General features: G+C 38.4%; 1 long non-coding RNA gene and 1 pseudogene across 1 annotated transcript in view; one reads left to right on the top strand and one right to left on the bottom strand.

Annotated features, from left to right (window-relative positions):
- The window catches only part of LOC147821096 (uncharacterized), a 212488-nt gene that overhangs the window by 54537 nt on the left and 140387 nt on the right, over positions 1-17564 (top strand). The window lies entirely within an intron of this gene.
- On the bottom strand, positions 4265-5334 carry LOC101709803 (NXPE family member 3-like; annotated as a pseudogene).

Genomic DNA, 17564 nt, shown 5'->3' with positions numbered 1-17564 from the left:
ATACTCTGTATCTGCAAATTAAAGGTGGAAAGATTTGTTTTGGTTCAAATTTTGTAGAGATTTAAGTCTATAGTCCACTGGCTCTAAGGCAGAGTGGCATGGGAGATGGGCATGGCAGAAGAGAGACCGCTGATGACAAGGCAGTGGTAGGCAGAGAGGGGTCAAGGAAGGATGGAAGGAGATAGACCCTTCTAGGCCACAACCCTGGTGACACTTCCTCCCACCAGGCTTCACCTCACATTTAGCTATAAACTCATCAATGGATTAGTCCACTCATGTGTATCATGTCCTCATGATACAATCACCTCCCCATAGCTCCACCTATGAATGCTTGTGGGTTTGCAGGGACATCCAGATATAAACCATAACATCAGTCTATGATCTGGAGGCTCAAAGGCAGAAATGGCATGCCAGAAGGACACAGCAGAAGAAAGATGCTCACCATAAGGCAGCCAGGAAACATAGAGAGATGGAAGGAACTAAGGACAAGAATAGTTCCTTCCAAAGCATATCTCCAGGAACCCACTACTTCTGACCAGCTCTACTTTCTGTCAGCACGTTCAGTTATGAACTCATCAGTGGATTAATTTATTGATGCATGTAGCACTGTCACTATCCAATCACCTCCAGAAATACCCACCTCTGAACACTTGAGACTTTTGGAGGACATTTTAGATCTAAACTCTAGCAGAGCATATTGTTATATAACAACTGGATCTTAGCCAATCACAATCTGGCAACTGATCAGTTTTTTGTCGAATAAGCCAACCTCTTGGCTGTAAACAACCTAGTTTGGTGCTTTACTTCCCTAATTCTGCTTATAAATATGCACTCCCCACCTGTTGGAGTGTAGAGGTCTCTGAACCTCTTCTGAATCTGAGTGCTGTATGATTTGTGAATTGTTCTTTGCTCAGATAAATTATTAAATTTAATTTGTTGAAAATGTATCTTTTTATCTTCCTATTTTTTGTTTTGTTTTTGCAATGTTGGGGATTAAACCCAGGGTTTCATGCAGATTAGGCAAGGATTGTAACCTCGAGCTCTATCCTTAGCATTAAAGATAAGGGTTTTTTTTGATGATAGATTGAAATATTTCCTTGTTTTATTGATGTTCATTTTGGAATAATTTCATTAAGCATCCTTTTCAGATGCTTATTAGGCATTTCTTCTTTGTGAATTATCTATCAGTGTATTTGGCTATTTTTCTATTGAGGCCTTCAAGCCTTTAAAAAATTGTGGTAAAATACATGTAACATTAAATTTACCATTTAATCATTTTAAAATGTACAATTCAGTGTTGTTGAATACATTCATAATATTGTTCAGTGGTCACCATTCATCTCTAGAACTCTTTTGGTCTTATAAAACTGAAATTCTGAACTAATTAACCAATAATAACTCCCTATTCTCCTCACCTGCCAGCCCTGGCAACCACCATTCTAATTTTTGTTTCTATAATTTTGACTTAAGTATCTCATATAAATAAAATCACATGATATTTCCCTTTGTGATGGACCTATTTCACTTAGTATAATATCCTCAAGGTTTATCCATGGTATAAGCCAGAATCCCCTTCCTTGTTTTTTTTTTTTTTTTTTTTCAGTACTGGGTATTGGACTCAGGGCCATTGCACTGAAGCTATATTTCCAGCCTTTCTTTGACTTTTCATTTTGAAACAAGGTCTCACTAAATTTCCTAGGTTGGGCTCAGAATTTTCTCCTTCTTCTGGCTGAATAATGTTCCATTTATGTGTGTCCATATGCCATCTTACGATTTATCTGTCAATGGACATTTGGGTTGTTTCCTCATTTTCGCTACTGTGAATAACACTACTATGAACACAAGTTCATAGATCTTATTTAGACCCTGCTTTTAGTTGTTTTGGGCATATACCCAGAAGTGGAATTTCCTGATTGTGTGGCAAATCTGTTGTTAACTTTTTGAGGAAGCACTACACTTTTTTCTATAGCACTGTACTATTGTACCATTTTACATGCTCACTAACATTGCACAAGAGTTTCAGTTTCTCCGGTATCCTAACACTTGTTAGTTTTTGTTTTGTAATGTTAGCCGTCCTAATGAGAGTGAGATGGTGCCTCAATGCAGTTTTGATTTGTAGTTCCTTAATGATTAATGATGCTGAGTACATTTTCATGTGTTTATCATCGGTATATCTTCTTTGGAGAAACGTCCAAATCCTTTGGCCATTTTTGAATTGGTTTATTTATTGTTGTTGAGTTTCTTGTTGAATGTATACTTCTGTATGCATTCTGGCTATCAATTTCTTATTAGATTTTCAAATAGCTCTCATTCTGTGGGGTTTTTTGTTCGTTCTGCTAATAGTGTCTTAATGCACAAATTTTTGAAATGTTCATAAAGTCTAATTTAAAATTTTTTTTCTTTTGTCGCCACTGCCTCTGGTGTCATATTCAAGAAATCACTGCCAAGTCAAATGTTATACAGTTTTGTCTTATTTTTTGTCTAAGAGTTTCATAGTCATTTTTTTTTCCTTAAATTATTTTATTGGTACATTTTAGGTATACAATACGTTTACCTTTATCATTCAGTGCTTGTATCTGTACATGATGTATCTTGGTTCTTATTTTTTTCCTATTACCTGTGCGCCCTTCACCCCCTCCACCCTTCCCTATTTACATAGACTTTGTTTCCATTTTTTTCTTTTCTCATAATTTTTCCTTTCCCTCCTTTCCTTTCCCCTTCCCCTCCCACCACCCTTACACTTTTGGACCTTTTCTTCCTATTTCAAATTATCAATTATTCGTTTTAATTATTTTAATCCTTATTTACACTTTCACTTTCTCACACTAGAGAAACTATTCAGTATTTACACATGTGTGTCCTATTTATTTCATTTAAGAGTATCGTCTCAATATACATCCATTTAGCTATAAATGTCTCTAGTTTCTTGTTCTTTATGGCTGAGTAGTAAGAGTTTCATGGTCTTAAGTCTAATAATTAGGTCTGTGATCCACTTTGAATTAATTTTTATAGATGGCTTTTCATAACTTTATTCTTTTGCATGTAGATACCTAGTTTTCCTAGCACAGTTTCTGTAAAAGATTGTCCTTTCCCCATGAAATGGTCTTGACACCCTTGGCAAAAATCATTTGAGGCCAGGGGTTTTATTTATTTTTTTCCCCATTAAGTTTATTGGTACATTTTAGGTATAAAATACATTTACATATATAATTGGGATCTTGTGCCATTACATGAGTATCTTGGTTCTTATTTTGTTTCCCCTTCCCCTGCCCTCCCTTCACCCGCTCCACCCTTCCCTATTTGCAAAGAATTTGCTTCCATGTTTTTCCTTTTCTCATATTTTTTCTTTTCCCTTCTTTCCTTTCCCCTACCCCTCCCACTTCCCCTGCTCCTTTAGACCTTTTCTTCCTATTACACAATATTAATTATACATTTTAAAAATTAAAATATCAAGACCTAGGAGACCTTATCACAGATTTTACCGAATTTAAAAGGATATAGAAAGCATATTTCAAAAATTTGTTTTGAAATAAATTTGACAACTTCTTTTATTTTGCTCATTCAGTGGATATTTATTTAATATCTGCAGTGTCTCGAGCACTACTGTAGGTTATGGAACACAACAGTAAGCAGGCTAGACCAACTTCCTGTCCCTCGTGGAGATCACATTCTGCAGACAGACAAGTAAGCAATAATGATAATAGTAGCTATGAAATAATTATAGGTTGTAGTTAGTGATGTGGGGCAGGGTGAGGAGGAGATAGGGGGCTCTTTAAGTTTGGGTGGACAGGAAAAGTCTGTGAGAAGATGTTTGATTAAGAAATTGAAAGAGAAGAAAGCTAGTCATAGGAGAATCTGGAAGAAAGGCAGGCACTTCAAGCATAGGGACAACAGACAGAAGCCCCTGAGGCAGGACAGCTTGACCTGATTAACCAGCAAGAAGATTCAGAGTTGAACTACAAAGGGTCATGGAAGAGTGGTGAGAAATAAGGTGCAGAGTTAGGCAGGGCCTTCATGCAGGATTTAGAGGACTGTGGTAAGAAGTTTGGGTTTATATTAAGAAGATGGGAGCCACTGGCTTTCAAGCAGAGTATAACACCATGGTCTCATATGTTTTTCAAATGATCACTGGTTCTGAGTGGAAGAGAGGTTGGCGTGAGGCAAGAATAAAATCACCTGGACTAGTAAGGAAGATTACAGCCTTCTAGTGAGAGAAGTTGATGGCATGTCCCCTTATCCCAGAAGTTTTATTATGCATATAATTCTCTTCACAATTATGCTCAGGCCCCAGGCCTCAGGGCCCACAAAAGCACTCAGGTGGGACAGATGAAGGAGAGGAGTAGGTCCACCTCATTTCAGACAATGAGCTTCCCCGGGTGAATGTTGTCCAGCAGGGCCAGGCTGGAGGTCATTTCCCAGGCATCCACAAAGGCCACACGGAGACCAGAAAAGGCAGCTCGAAGGAGCTGGTTCACCTAGGGGGGTGAACCAGTTGCTGCCATACACGGACTTGTAGCCAGTGTTGGCCAATTTGATGACCACAAGAGTACTGGGTTTCCGGGCCAGCAGGGCTGTCACAGCTGCCCGAATCCCTGCCAGGTATCTCACAAAGATGGACGGAGGGAAGGTGGTGAAGTGGGCTCCCAAGCCCAGCACCACCATGGTGTGGGCACTCCCAGCCAGGCCTGCCAGCTCCCTGACCACTGAGTGCAGGGAGGCCACAGGTGTGCGGAGAGTGCACAGGGGCCAGCTGTGGGCCTGCCAGTGCAGCACTATGCCCCGAGTTGAGTCCACAGCCATCAGGGATCCTGAATGATATATAGCAAGTAGATCCACTGGCTTCAGGGAGGGCACAGTGTCATGCAGATACTCCCACCACTGCCGAAGCGTGGAGTCCCCCATCAGGTGGACAATGCGGCTGTCCAGGCACCCCAGGATGCTGTCAGTGGTGGGGAAGGACCTGCTGGAGCAGGCCAGAGAGTGCCACACATTTCGGTTGTAGAAGCCAGAGGGCTTTGGGGCTGGGATCCCAGGGTAGCATGGTTGTTCAGGAGACAGAACCAGCTTCCTGTTCTTTTCCTGAGATACTTGGACTGTGCCGATACCCTGAGGGAGGACCTTGTCTGTCAGATTCCATGCCAACAGGGCATCTTCATGTGGTGTGGTCACATTCCAGTAATGTCCAGCTAAATGTCCTACCAGTGAGTCACAGGGCAGGGCAAGGGGCCGGGCACAGAACCAGAGTTCACCAGAATCTTCATCCTTATAGTAACAGATAGCTTCTTCCTCCCCAGTCAACAGAGGGTTCACGTTGCAAGTTACATTTTCTTCGTATCATAGGGACCTAGCAGCTGTGCTCAAAACAGATCTCCACCATGGGTCTTGGGTCTGCCCCAGTGGTCCCTGGCTACAAGGACAGCCTCCAGGTAGCCTCCCAGGATGTAGCTGGCCTGGGCAGGACCCCTCAGGTGGTAAGTGAAGGTCTGGGGGCTGGTGGAGGCCAAAATGTCCCCTCTATCTCCTGGAGTCAGAGGCCAGGACAGAAGATGAGTTGGATTGGCAAGTGCCCAGGAGAGAAAGCTGGAGGATTTGTGTGCCAGACGCAGTCTTGGGGGCCAAGGGATGGTGCTGTCAGGCCAGGAAACCCTGAAGTACAAGACCTGGGTCAAATGGAATTTCTACTTTTAGTTTTTTGAGGAATCTCCACACTGATTGCCACAGTACTTGTACAAGTTTACATTTCCACCAACAATGAAGGATTCCTTTTCCCTGCAGCCTTTCCAGCATTTGTTATTGTTTGATTTCTTGATGATGGTCTTTCTAAATTGCAGTGACTAACCCCACAACCACAATCTTGTGCCACTTGGCCTGTGTGATGGATGAGCTTTTGGAATCCTGGAGTTGTTTATTAGACATCTGGCATGTGATCAAGATCTGATGCAGACTGGAGAATGTGAAATGTGGGGGGAAGCAGTGAAAACAATTTTGTTGCACAATGCAAAATGGAAGAATTTTGTGTCACAACTTCTAAGAAGTACCTTGGAAGACAAATTACTGAAACTAACTCTGGAGGAAATATAAAATTTGAATAGCACCTATTAAAGAAAGTATATTCCTAGCTTGAAAACCTACCTATATGACAACAACAGGCTCATATACATTTTAACTGATAAATTATATCAAACATTTAAAGCAGAAAAAAGAAGGAACACTTCTCCCCTCATTTTAGGAAATCCACATTGTGCTAATCCTAAAACAGGATAAAGATAATCGAAGAAAAAAGTATGAACATAGATAGAAATTTGTTTAACAAAACAAACTATTAGAAGTCAGATCTGGCAGTATGTAGAAAGTGGTTTTAGTATAGGGATGGCATTGTTGGTTCACCATTGGAAGACCCACCCCCAAAAATCATCATTGTAACAGAGGAAAGGAAAAAGCCATATGATCCTGTCACTAGTTGGAGAAAAAGTATTGGATTAAATTCTAAAGCTGTTCATGGTAAAAGCTATCAGGAGACTAGAAGTAGAACAGATCCTTCTCAACACATTAAAGACATGTGTTCCATACTTCCAGCAAAAATGCCTTATATGAATGGAGAAGATACAATGCTTTCTCCTTAAGGTGGGGAACAAGGGCAGATATGCCTACTCTTCATCTGTCCATTAAACATTGAAACATAGGCCTAAACCAAAATAGTCTGGCAGTAAAATGACACAATTAGGATAGCATTGGCAAGGTAGAAGCAAAATCTTTATATGTAGATGAAATGATCATCTACAGAGAAAATACTAAGAAATCTCTAGGAGCTCCTAGAACTTCTATTTGAATTTAGCAGGATTAGAAAACACAAGGTATATATAAAAATTCAGGTCTGTGTATACTTGCTATAAATAAAGAACTGGATATTGAAAATAAAGTTATGTAGGAGTACAAAGGACCTAGAAAAGTAAAAAGAAAAAAAAACAGTGTTGGAAGACGTTTAGTACCTAATTTTAAGACTTCCTCTAAAGCTACAGTAATCAAGGCAGTGTCGGTGTAAGGAAAGACATATAGATCATTGGAATAAAACAGAGAATCTAGAAATAGAACCACACATATATGGTCCACTGAGTTTTCAAAGATTATTTAACATTAACATTTTATAGAATATAAACTCAATTCAAGAGTCGAGGGAAAGATAGTGTTTTCAGCAAACGGCAGTAGAACACCTGGTATCCATATATAAAAAATTAACCTCAAACCTTTATTTCCATACATAAAAATAACTTGAAGGGATCTATGAACCTAAATGTGAAAGCCTAAAACTATAAAACTTTAAGAAGAAATTATAAGGGAAAATATTTATGAATTTAGGGTAGGCAAGAACTACCTAGGATACAAAAAAACATGATGTATAAAAGAAAAAAATTGATAAATGAGATTCCATCAAAATTTAGAAATTTAAATGACACCGTTAAAATGCAATGTAGTTCTTAAACAGACCATATTTACAATGCATATAACCTATGAACAGAATATATAAAGAACTCTTACAGCTCATTAATAGACAACCCAATTAAAAAGTAGACATAAGAAGATAATAAATAGCCAGTACAGCACAAGGAATGTTGTGCAGCTCTAGAATCAGAAAAATACTAATCAGTACAATGACAAGATTGAATTATACACTCATTAGGGAGATGAAATTAAAAGTTTTAAAAGCCTTGACGTGACTTTTTCTTTTTGTTGGATTCTCCTCCTTTACATTTAATTTGTCATGCCCAATGGATTCATTCTGCTGGGCTTCCTGGGGTTGTGATCCTCATTGTCTTTTCCTAGGGTATTGTCTAAAATTTTTTGGAGTGCTGGTTTGGTATTCATGAAGTTCCTGAGGTGCTCTTTATCATGAAAGTATCTTATTTCTCCATCAATTTTGAAAGATAGTTTTGCAGGGTACATCAATCTGGGTTGGAGGCTGTTTTCTTTTAGGGCTTGAAATACATCACTCCAAGCTCTTCTTGCCTTGATGGTTTGTGTTGAGAAGTCTGCTGTGATTCTGATGGGCTTTCCTTTGTATGTGATTTGTTTCTTTTCTCTCACTACTTGTAGAATTTTGTTCTTCTGTTGGGTTTCTGGAATACTATTATATGCCTATGTGTAGATTTTTTTTTTGATTAAGGCTAGCTGGAGTCCTATATGCCTCACTTATCTGTATGTTAAGTTCTTTTCCCCTGCTTTGGAAGTTTTCTACCATCACTTCCGTGATCAGTTTTTTTCATGTCATCTGCACTCTCTCCTCTTTCTTCATTGACTCCAATCAGTCTTATGTTATTCTTCTTTGCATCGTCTAGCAGCTGCTGGATTGATTTCTCGTGTTCCCTTTCAATGTTAAAGCAATTTTTCTTTTCCTGGTCACTAATTGCAATCTTATCTTCTATATCTGAAATCCTATCCTCACATTGGTTCATTCTGCTATGCAGACTTTCGATGGAGTTTTTAATCTCTTGGAAATGTGTTTGCATCTGCTTTATGGATTCCATTTGTTTTCTATGTTGGGATTCCATCGTGTTCCTCAGATCCTCTATTTTTTTATCTGTGTCCTCTCTAGATTTATTAATCATGTCTTGCACTATGAGCACAATCTTTACTGTTATCTGAGTAATTATTTCTGATTTAATTTTTTTCAGATCCTCTTTTATTGCCAGTTCAGAGAGTCCAGGTGGTTGAGTATCAGATTGTTCCTCTCGTTTCCCTTTGGGGTTGCTGTAGGTGATCTGGAAGTCTGTTTTTGAGGCTTGTTTAAGTGTCTTCTCATTTCCTCGGGGGAGAGGGGTGCTTCTGGTGCCCGTGTGGCTCACCTTCTCTGTCCTAGGTGCGTGGAATGCCAGTGGGGGAGCCTCCTTCTGGTTACTGGGACTGGCTCACCTTCTCCACCCTAGGAGCATGGAATTGAGGGCAGGGGTTTTAGCTCAATGGTTCTGCTGCCTGCCTCGCAAGGGCAAGGTCCCAAATATGTAAAAGTTTATTTGTGGTATACTGTTTCAATTACTATAATTATGTAATTATTTTGATATCAGGGAGTGTGAATTCTCCTATCTTGTTATTTTTCAAGATTATTTTGGCTATTTGGAAACATTTTCATTAATGTTTCCTATGAATTTTAGGTTTATTGTTTCAAAAAACATTTTTGAGTTTCTTTAGGGATTGTATTGATAGTACATCAATTTGTTTAATATTCACATTAAAATGATATTAAGTCTTCTGGTCCATGAATATAAAACGTGTTTCCATTCATTTATCTTCTTTAATTTCAGCAATATTTTGTATTTTCATTATAAAATATTTGTTTCCTTGGTTAAGTAATTCCTAAGTATTTTATTTTATTTAGAGACATTGTCTTTCTATTCAGTTCAGGGCTGGTCTTGAACTCACTATGTAGCCCAGGCTGGCCTCAAACTCATAGCAATCCTCCTGCTTCATCCTCCGGAGTGCTGGGATTACAGGCATGGGCCACTATGCTCCATCAGTAATATTCTATTATTTTTGATGCTTCAGCAAATAAAAATGTTTTCATAATTTTTTAAATTATTCAACGTTAGTATGTAGAAATTCAACTAATTTTTGTGTGTTCATTTCATCCCCTGCCACTTTGCAAAATTCCTTTATTTGTTCAGTGGGCATTTTTGAGTGTGAAGTCTTTAAGGTTTTTTTCCTTACATGATCACAGCATCAGACTGTAAGAAAAGAGGAACATGATTGGGCATGGGGAGAGAGGAGGAAGAGAGGGTAATGAGGAGGTGTAAATGAATAAAATGTTATATGCATATATTAATATGCTATGAGCTCTGGATAACTAATATGCACTGAAAATAGAACAGAATGAAATTTTAGAAGAAGGCAACAACAGTGTGTGAATAAAAGCATAAGCAGATTCATTGTAAAAGTGACAAAATGAAACTAGAACTATTGTACCACACTAAAATCAAGAACTTTCATGCTGCACAAGGTACCATTAAGGAAGTAAAAAGAAGGCTGGCATATACCTCAGTGTTAGAGTAGAAGGTCCTGGGTTCTATTCCTAGTAACAAAACAAACAAACAAAAAACACCCCCCCAGACCCATACTATCTGCAGAGATAACTGACTACTCTAATTTATTTTTTATTATATTTTCCTTGGGCCAGGGATTTAGCTCAGGGGTTCCGTGGCCTGCCTTGCAAGTATAAGGTCCCAAGTTCGATCCCCAGAACCAAAAAAAAAAAAAAAATTCCTACTATGTTGAAATCAGGTAGTAAAACATAGCATTCTTGAGTTTTACCTACTCTACCTTCCAGAAGATTGTTTCTGGTTTTGTGTTTAGATCTTTCATCCATTTTGATATTAGTTTAGTATGTAGGGAGAGATATGGGTCTAGGTTCAATTTTTGGCATGAGGGAATGTGTAGGCAAAGACTTTATGAAAAAGTCCCAATCTCACAGCAAATATTACAAAGAATCAACAACTGGGATCACATCAAATTAAAAAGCTTTTGCACAGCAAAAGACACTGTGAACAGGTGAGAAGACAACCCACAGAATGGGAGAAAATTTTTACCAATACTCCTCAGATAAAGGACTAATATCTAGAATATATAAAGAACTAACAAAAGTCAGAGCCCCTAAATGTAAAGATCTGATCCACAAATGGGCATCTGAAATGAATAGACATTTCTCAGATGAAGAAATACAAGCAACAAATAAATATATGAAAAAAAATGTTCACTGGTAATTTGAGAAATGCAAATTAAAACAACACTGAGAGTCCATCTCACTCCAGAAAGAATGCTTATTATTAAGAAATCAATCAATATCAAATGCTGGAGGGGCTATGGGAAAAAACGAACCCTTCTCCATTGCTGATGGGAGTGTAGACTGGTACAACTACTGTGGAAATCAGTATGGAGATTCCTCAAAAAACTAAAACTAGAGGTTCCATTTGACCCAGCTGTTCCCCTTGTGGGTATCTTCCTAAAACAGTTAAAAGCATCATACCACAGTGATATATGCATACCCTGTTTATAGCAGCACAATTTATAGTAGTGAAATCTTGGAAACAGCCTTGATGAAGAGAATGTGCCATTTATATACAATGGAGTACTCTTCTGTAATAAAGAAGGATAAACTTGAGTCATCTGTAGGAAAATAGATGTCCCTTGAGACCATAATCTCAAGTGAAACAAATCAGACACAAGCATTTAAATATAGCATTATTTCTGTTGTGTGAGAAACCCAAAGAGTGAATAGGGAACACAATGGAGGATAGATATTGGGAATAGGAGGAACAAGTTCAAATGCGAATGGGAACAAGGGAGGGGGGAAGAGGAATGGAAAGAAGGGAAAAGGAAAAAGAGAATGAAAGGAAAATGATGGAAACAAAGCTTTTGTAAATGGGGAGGGGGATGAGGGGATTTTGAAGGTGGGGGAGGGGTATGGGATAGAAAAGAATTAAGATATATTATGTACAGGTACAAACTCCCTACAATGAATGTGTTCAATATGTATGACAAATGCGTACTAATAAAAAATAAAGCAAAAAAGTCTTTGCAATTTGAACAAAAACTAAAATTTTAATTTCACAATTCCATTCCAAAAAACTGTAGAATTCTTACCATGTACTTCATCTTAGGGAATAAACTTTTAGTCTTTCACCACTAAATGTGATGTTTACCATTTGTTTTTATATATGATTTTTATTATGCTGAGGTACCTTCCTTTTCCCAGTTTATTGAGTTCTTTTATTGTAAAAAGTTTTAAATTTTACAAATATTTTTTCCCTATAATTGAGATGATCAAGAGTCTTCCCTCTGGTATTCAGAAGCCACTGAGGCCATACCCTAAGTGCGTCTACCTAATTCTCCTTCTATCAGCAGACTTGGTGTTATCCAAATGGTACTGGTTTTGCAGGGATAGATAATACAAGAGTTACTGAAACTTCCAACAACATTTCAAAGGAAGGCCTAGGAGGCCAGGCATTGTACGACAGGTTCAGAGTCCCTGAAGGCAGCCTTTCATAGTGTGATGCACGAAGCTACAAGAGAGAAGAGAAATTGCAGTGGAGACACTGGGAGCCTAGAGATGCCAGGAATGTGGAACATCTGCCAGGAAAGCTGCAGGCAGTGAGTAGAGCTAGGTGGAGAAAAGCCTGGTCAGCAACCACCAAGGCCACAGAGGTTGATCTCCCCAAGTTCTTCAGGGCTCTCATCACACTTCCACCTGCTCATGATGCTGGGAATGGAGGTACAGGATGTAGTGTTTGTCTGCTGGTTTTTGATCTTGCTTTGGTCTGACAGTGCTTTCTATTCCTTTATTCATACCTTTTAGAATGGGAGCATTTATCCTATGTCATTCTATGTTGGAAGTTGTCAACTTTTTTTTTTTATGGGGCTCATGGATAAGATTTTGCCCCGAGTCCCAGAGAAGAATTGAACTTGAACTTTTGAGCAATGCTGACACTGTTAAGGCTTTGGTGAGTCTTGGAGATAGAACTAAGTGCATATTGTTTAACAATATGAACATGAGCCTTTGGGGATACAAGAGTGGAGTCTTGTGGATTATATCTAAAATACATCCCCAAAGTCTCATGTTTAGAAGTGGAATGAATGGAAAGTGATTGTAACATTGGCATAGGAAAAAACTTTATAAACAAAACCTCAGTAGCATGGGAACTAGCACAAAGAATAGACAACTGGGATCTCATTTTATTAAAAAGCTTCTGCACTGCAATAGAAACCACCAACAGAGCTAAGAGACAACCTACAATGTGGGAAAAATTTTTTAGCAGCTGTACCTCAGACAAAGGACTACTATCTAGAATATATAAAAAACTGAAAAACTATCAGGCCCCCCAAATTAAAAAACCCAATTCAAGCAGCTTGAAGCTCCGCAGCCATCCCAGGCCCCACGCACGCCACGGTGAGGTCCCAGGGGCAACTTGCAGCCCCACCCCCATCCGACACTCTCCAAGAGCAACCAGCCAGGAGAGACAAGCAGCGTGAAGCTCCACAGCTCTCCTGCAAGGCCCAACCACCCCCCGCCCCCGCCGCACCTCTGGCCTTCTGGCTTTTCTGCTACCTGGTCCCACACTACAGAGGCACAGGAGATTATAAAGACCCTTGTCCTGAGAGCCACAAGATAGAGCAGAAGTTAGTAACAGAAAGAGGGCTTCTCTGCTCCTCGATGAAAACTGAAGCTCAGTGGAAAAGTAAAGAGAATCTCTACAATAAAGACACATCAGAACACTGTGCTGGGTCTGCTGCTGCCTGGCTGAGACTCACTGACTCTTATATGCACACGGATTCCTATGTGGCCTGCTGGGACAGCAGAGACATACCCTGAAGGAGGCCCATAATTTTTATTGCTATTGGTATAAAGAAAAACATTTTTTTCTCTTATTTTTAGTTCTTAATTTTTACTTTTTTTTACTCTTCAAATTTTTACTTTTCTTTCTTTTCTTTCTGTTCTCTTTTGCTCTCTTTCTCACTTGTTCTCTTGCTGTCCCACATTTCTCCTCATCTCCCTATTTGTTCCTTTCTGCACTGAATTTGGATTTTTCCCTTATTGTTCTTTTTTTCTCTTTTTCCTTCTCTTATCATTAGGTTTAAAGGAAAGTAAATTTGGTATCTAGCCTCCCTGTTGCTGTTAGGTGATTCTACTAACATCTTTGTTCTTTCATTCTGCATTTCTCTCCTGCCTTGAACAACTTCTTAGAGTTTGTGTGATCTTTCTGTGTCCTCTGGCCTCACCGCTAATCTTACCTGTTCTTTCTACCTGTCCCTCCCTCCCCAACTCCTTGTAACTCTCCACCTCAAAGGGAAAAGATGCTATATTGAAGAGTTTATTCATTATAAACTTATGTTGAGTTGGTCCTTGGTTTTAATTTAACTCCCATAGTTAAATGTGATAGATTAATAACTACCACAAATTGTCATTTTCTAAGCTGTGCTTGATGCTATGGTATTGCTGACTATGTCATTTGGGCTAATATGTTGTGATTGATCTAATTAGTTTTCCTTCCTGGTATAAGGAAAATGAAATAACCTCAGAGTCATTAGAGTCTCAAAACCCAAACACAAGCTATATCTGGAAGACACCTTTGAAAAGCAATCATTCCTCAAAGGTTTTAAACACAAGCAACAAAAATACCTATATTAAGCAATATTGAAATATCAACCCAGGAATTAAACCAAGGACAGTACCAAAAACAAAACTGAGAAGACACTTAAGCAAGGCACAAACTCAGGCATCCATGCCACAAAAACGAAATTCTGGGGGAAATGAGGTGGAAAAGTCTGATAAGCAACCACTTGGACACCCTGAACTGATAGCACAGGAAGTAACAAGGCAGATGCATGAGGCTCTAGAAAAATTCAAAACAGAAATAATCTCCCAGATATATACAGACATGGGGAGCAGAGTGAAAGACATGATTAGAAGCTCTAGAGCAGAAACAGATAAGAAAATAGATGAGATCAGAAACATGCTAGAAGCCATGAATGCCCAGCATAAGAAAGAAAGGGAAAACATGATCTCTCAACATAAGAAAGAAATGGAATCCATGAAACAGATTCAAACAGATATTCAGGAGAGTAAAAACTCCATTGAAAGCATGCAGAGCAGACTAAGAGAATCTGAAGACAGAATATCAGATATAGAAGACAAGATTGTGGTTAAGGACCATGAAAACAGACATTTCTTAAAGATAGTAAGGGACCATGAGAAATCAATCCAACAGCTGCTAGATGATGCAAAGAAGAATAACATAAGACTCACAGGACTCCATGAAAAAACAGGAGAAAGTACAATTGACATAAAAAACTGTTCACAGAAGTAATAGTAGAAAACTTCCCAGACAGAGGTAGAGAATTGGACATACAGATAACTGAGGCATATAGAACTCCAACCAGCCATAACCAAAAAAATCTACACCTACACATATAATAGTCAAGATCCCAGAAACCCAACTGAAGAACAAAATTCTACAGGCAGTTAGAGAAAAGAAAAAAATCACCTACAAAGGGAAGCCCATCAGAATCATGGCAGATTTCTCAACACAAACCCTCAAATCAAGGAGAGCCTGGAGTGAAATATTTCAAGCACTAAAAGAAAATAACTTCCAACCTAGACTGTTGTATCTGGCAAAATTATCTTTCAAAATCAATGGGGAATTTAGATACTTTCATGACAAAGAACACCGAGAAATTTCGTGGGCACCAAACCAGCACTCCAAACAATTTTAAGCAATGTCCAAGAAAAAGACAATGAAGCTCACAACTCCATGAACCCCAGCAGAGAGAAGGCACCACGGAAGGTAAGACACTAAAGTGAAACGGCGGAAAATAAGAAATAAAAGAGCCAACAACAGTAAAACATCATGACAAGGATGAGTCAATATCTATCAATTTTAATTATTGATGTTGACAGCCTCAATTCACCAATCAAAAGAAATAGACTGACAGAATGGATTAAGAAACAAAACCCAGCAATATGCTGTATACAAGAATCACACCTCACTCAAAAGCAGATCCATAGACAGAAAGTAAAAGGATGGAAAACAGTTCTCCACGTGACAGGAACCCAGAAAAAAGCAGGTGTAGCAATCTTATTTCCAGACAAAGTAGATTTCAAATCAAAACTAATTAAGAGAGACAAAGATGGTCACTATATACTTGTGAAGGGAACAATCCAAGAGGAAGAGATGACAGTCCTAAATATATATGCACCAAATATGAATGCCCCAACTACACAAAACAAATATTAATGGACATGAAAAACCAAATAAGCACTAATACAATTATAGTGGGGGACCTCAACACCCCTCTATCACAAATAGACAGATCAACAAGAACAAAAATTAAGAGTGAAATTCTAGAACTGAACCAAGCTATTGAACAAATGGACTTAAGAGATGTTTACAGACTGTTCCACACCACAAAATCAGAATACACATTCTTTTCAGCTGCATATGGATCATTCTCCAAAATAGATCACATGCTAGCTCATAGGACATATCTAAGTAAATGTAAAAGAACTGAAGTTATCCCCTGTATATTGTCAGACCATAGTGCAATACAATTGGAGATCAATAACATGAGAAACTACAACACTCCCACAAACACATGGAAATTGAACAACACCCTCCTGAACAACCAATGGGTGATAGAGGAAATTAAAGAAGAAATTAGACAGTTTCTACAAGTAAATGATAATGCCAGTACAACATATAGGACTCTGTGGGACACAATGAAAGCTGTTCTACATGGGAAATTCATAGCAGTGAATGCCCATATTAGGAGAACAGAGAGAACTCAGTTCAGTAACCTAATGCAGAACCTCAAGCTCCTAGAAAAAGAAGAGCATAATGAACCCAAAGCTCGTACAAGAAAGGAATTTATAAAGATCCGAGCAGAAATCAATGCAATGGAGACTAAGAGAATGATACAAAAAATCAATGAATCAAAGAGTTGGTTTTTTGAAAGAATAAATAAAATTGATAAACCTTTAGCCAACCTTATCAAAAAAAAGGAAAGAAAAGGCTCAAATCCATGCAATTAAGAATGAAAAAGGTGAAGCCACAACAAATCCAGCAGAATCCAGAGAATCATCAATACCTACTTTGAGAACCTGTACTCTAATAAAATGGAAAACACAGGAAATGGACAGATTCCTGGATACATACGAATTGCCAAAATTAAATGAAGAGGATATAGAAATTCTAAACACCCCAATAACAATGAGTGAAATTGAAAATGTAATAAAAAACTTACCAACAAAGAAAAGCCCAGGTCCTGATGTCTTCACTGCTGAATTCTACAACACATTTAAAGAACAGCTATCACCATTATTCTTTAAAGTCATCAAGGAAATTGAAAGGGAGGCAAGGCTTCCAAATTCATTCCTGGAAGCAAGTGTTACTTTGATCTCAAAACCAGGGAAAGACCTAACCCAAAAAGAGAACTACAGACCAATCTTCCTAATGAACATAAATGCAAAAATCCTCAACAAGTTATTGGCAAACAGAATACAGAGGGTCATCAAGAAGATCATACACCCTGAACAAGTCGGATTTATCCCAGGGATGCAAGGATGGTTCAACATCCGTAAATCAATAAATGTAATACACTATATTAACAGAGTCAAGGACAAAAACCATATGATCATGTCAATAGATGCAGAAAAAGCATTTGACAAAATGCAACACCCATTCATGATAAAAACGCTATGGAAAATTGGAATAGAAGGTCTTTATCTCCACCTGATTAAGGCTATCTATGAAAAACCAACAGCCAACATCATACTAAATGGTCAAAAACTGAAAACTTTCACGCCAAAATCAGGAACAAGACAAGGATCCCCACTATCACCACTCTTGTTCAATATTGTTCTGGAAACATTAGCCATAGCAATTAGAAAAGAGAAAGAAATAAAAAGAATAAAGAGAGGAAAGGAAGAAGTGAAACTGTGATTATTTGCTGATGATATGATACTTTACATAGAAGATCCAAAAAACTCAGTCAAAAGTCGTCTAGACCTAATTGACAGATTCAGT

Source organism: Heterocephalus glaber, unplaced genomic scaffold, assembly GCF_053883595.1.
Source record: "Heterocephalus glaber isolate CG9 unplaced genomic scaffold, H.glaber_assembly_v1.0 deba00001764, whole genome shotgun sequence".
In the NCBI taxonomy this organism is placed as follows: Eukaryota; Metazoa; Chordata; class Mammalia; order Rodentia; family Bathyergidae; genus Heterocephalus; species Heterocephalus glaber.
This window is presented reverse-complemented; position numbering and strand designations above follow the sequence as displayed.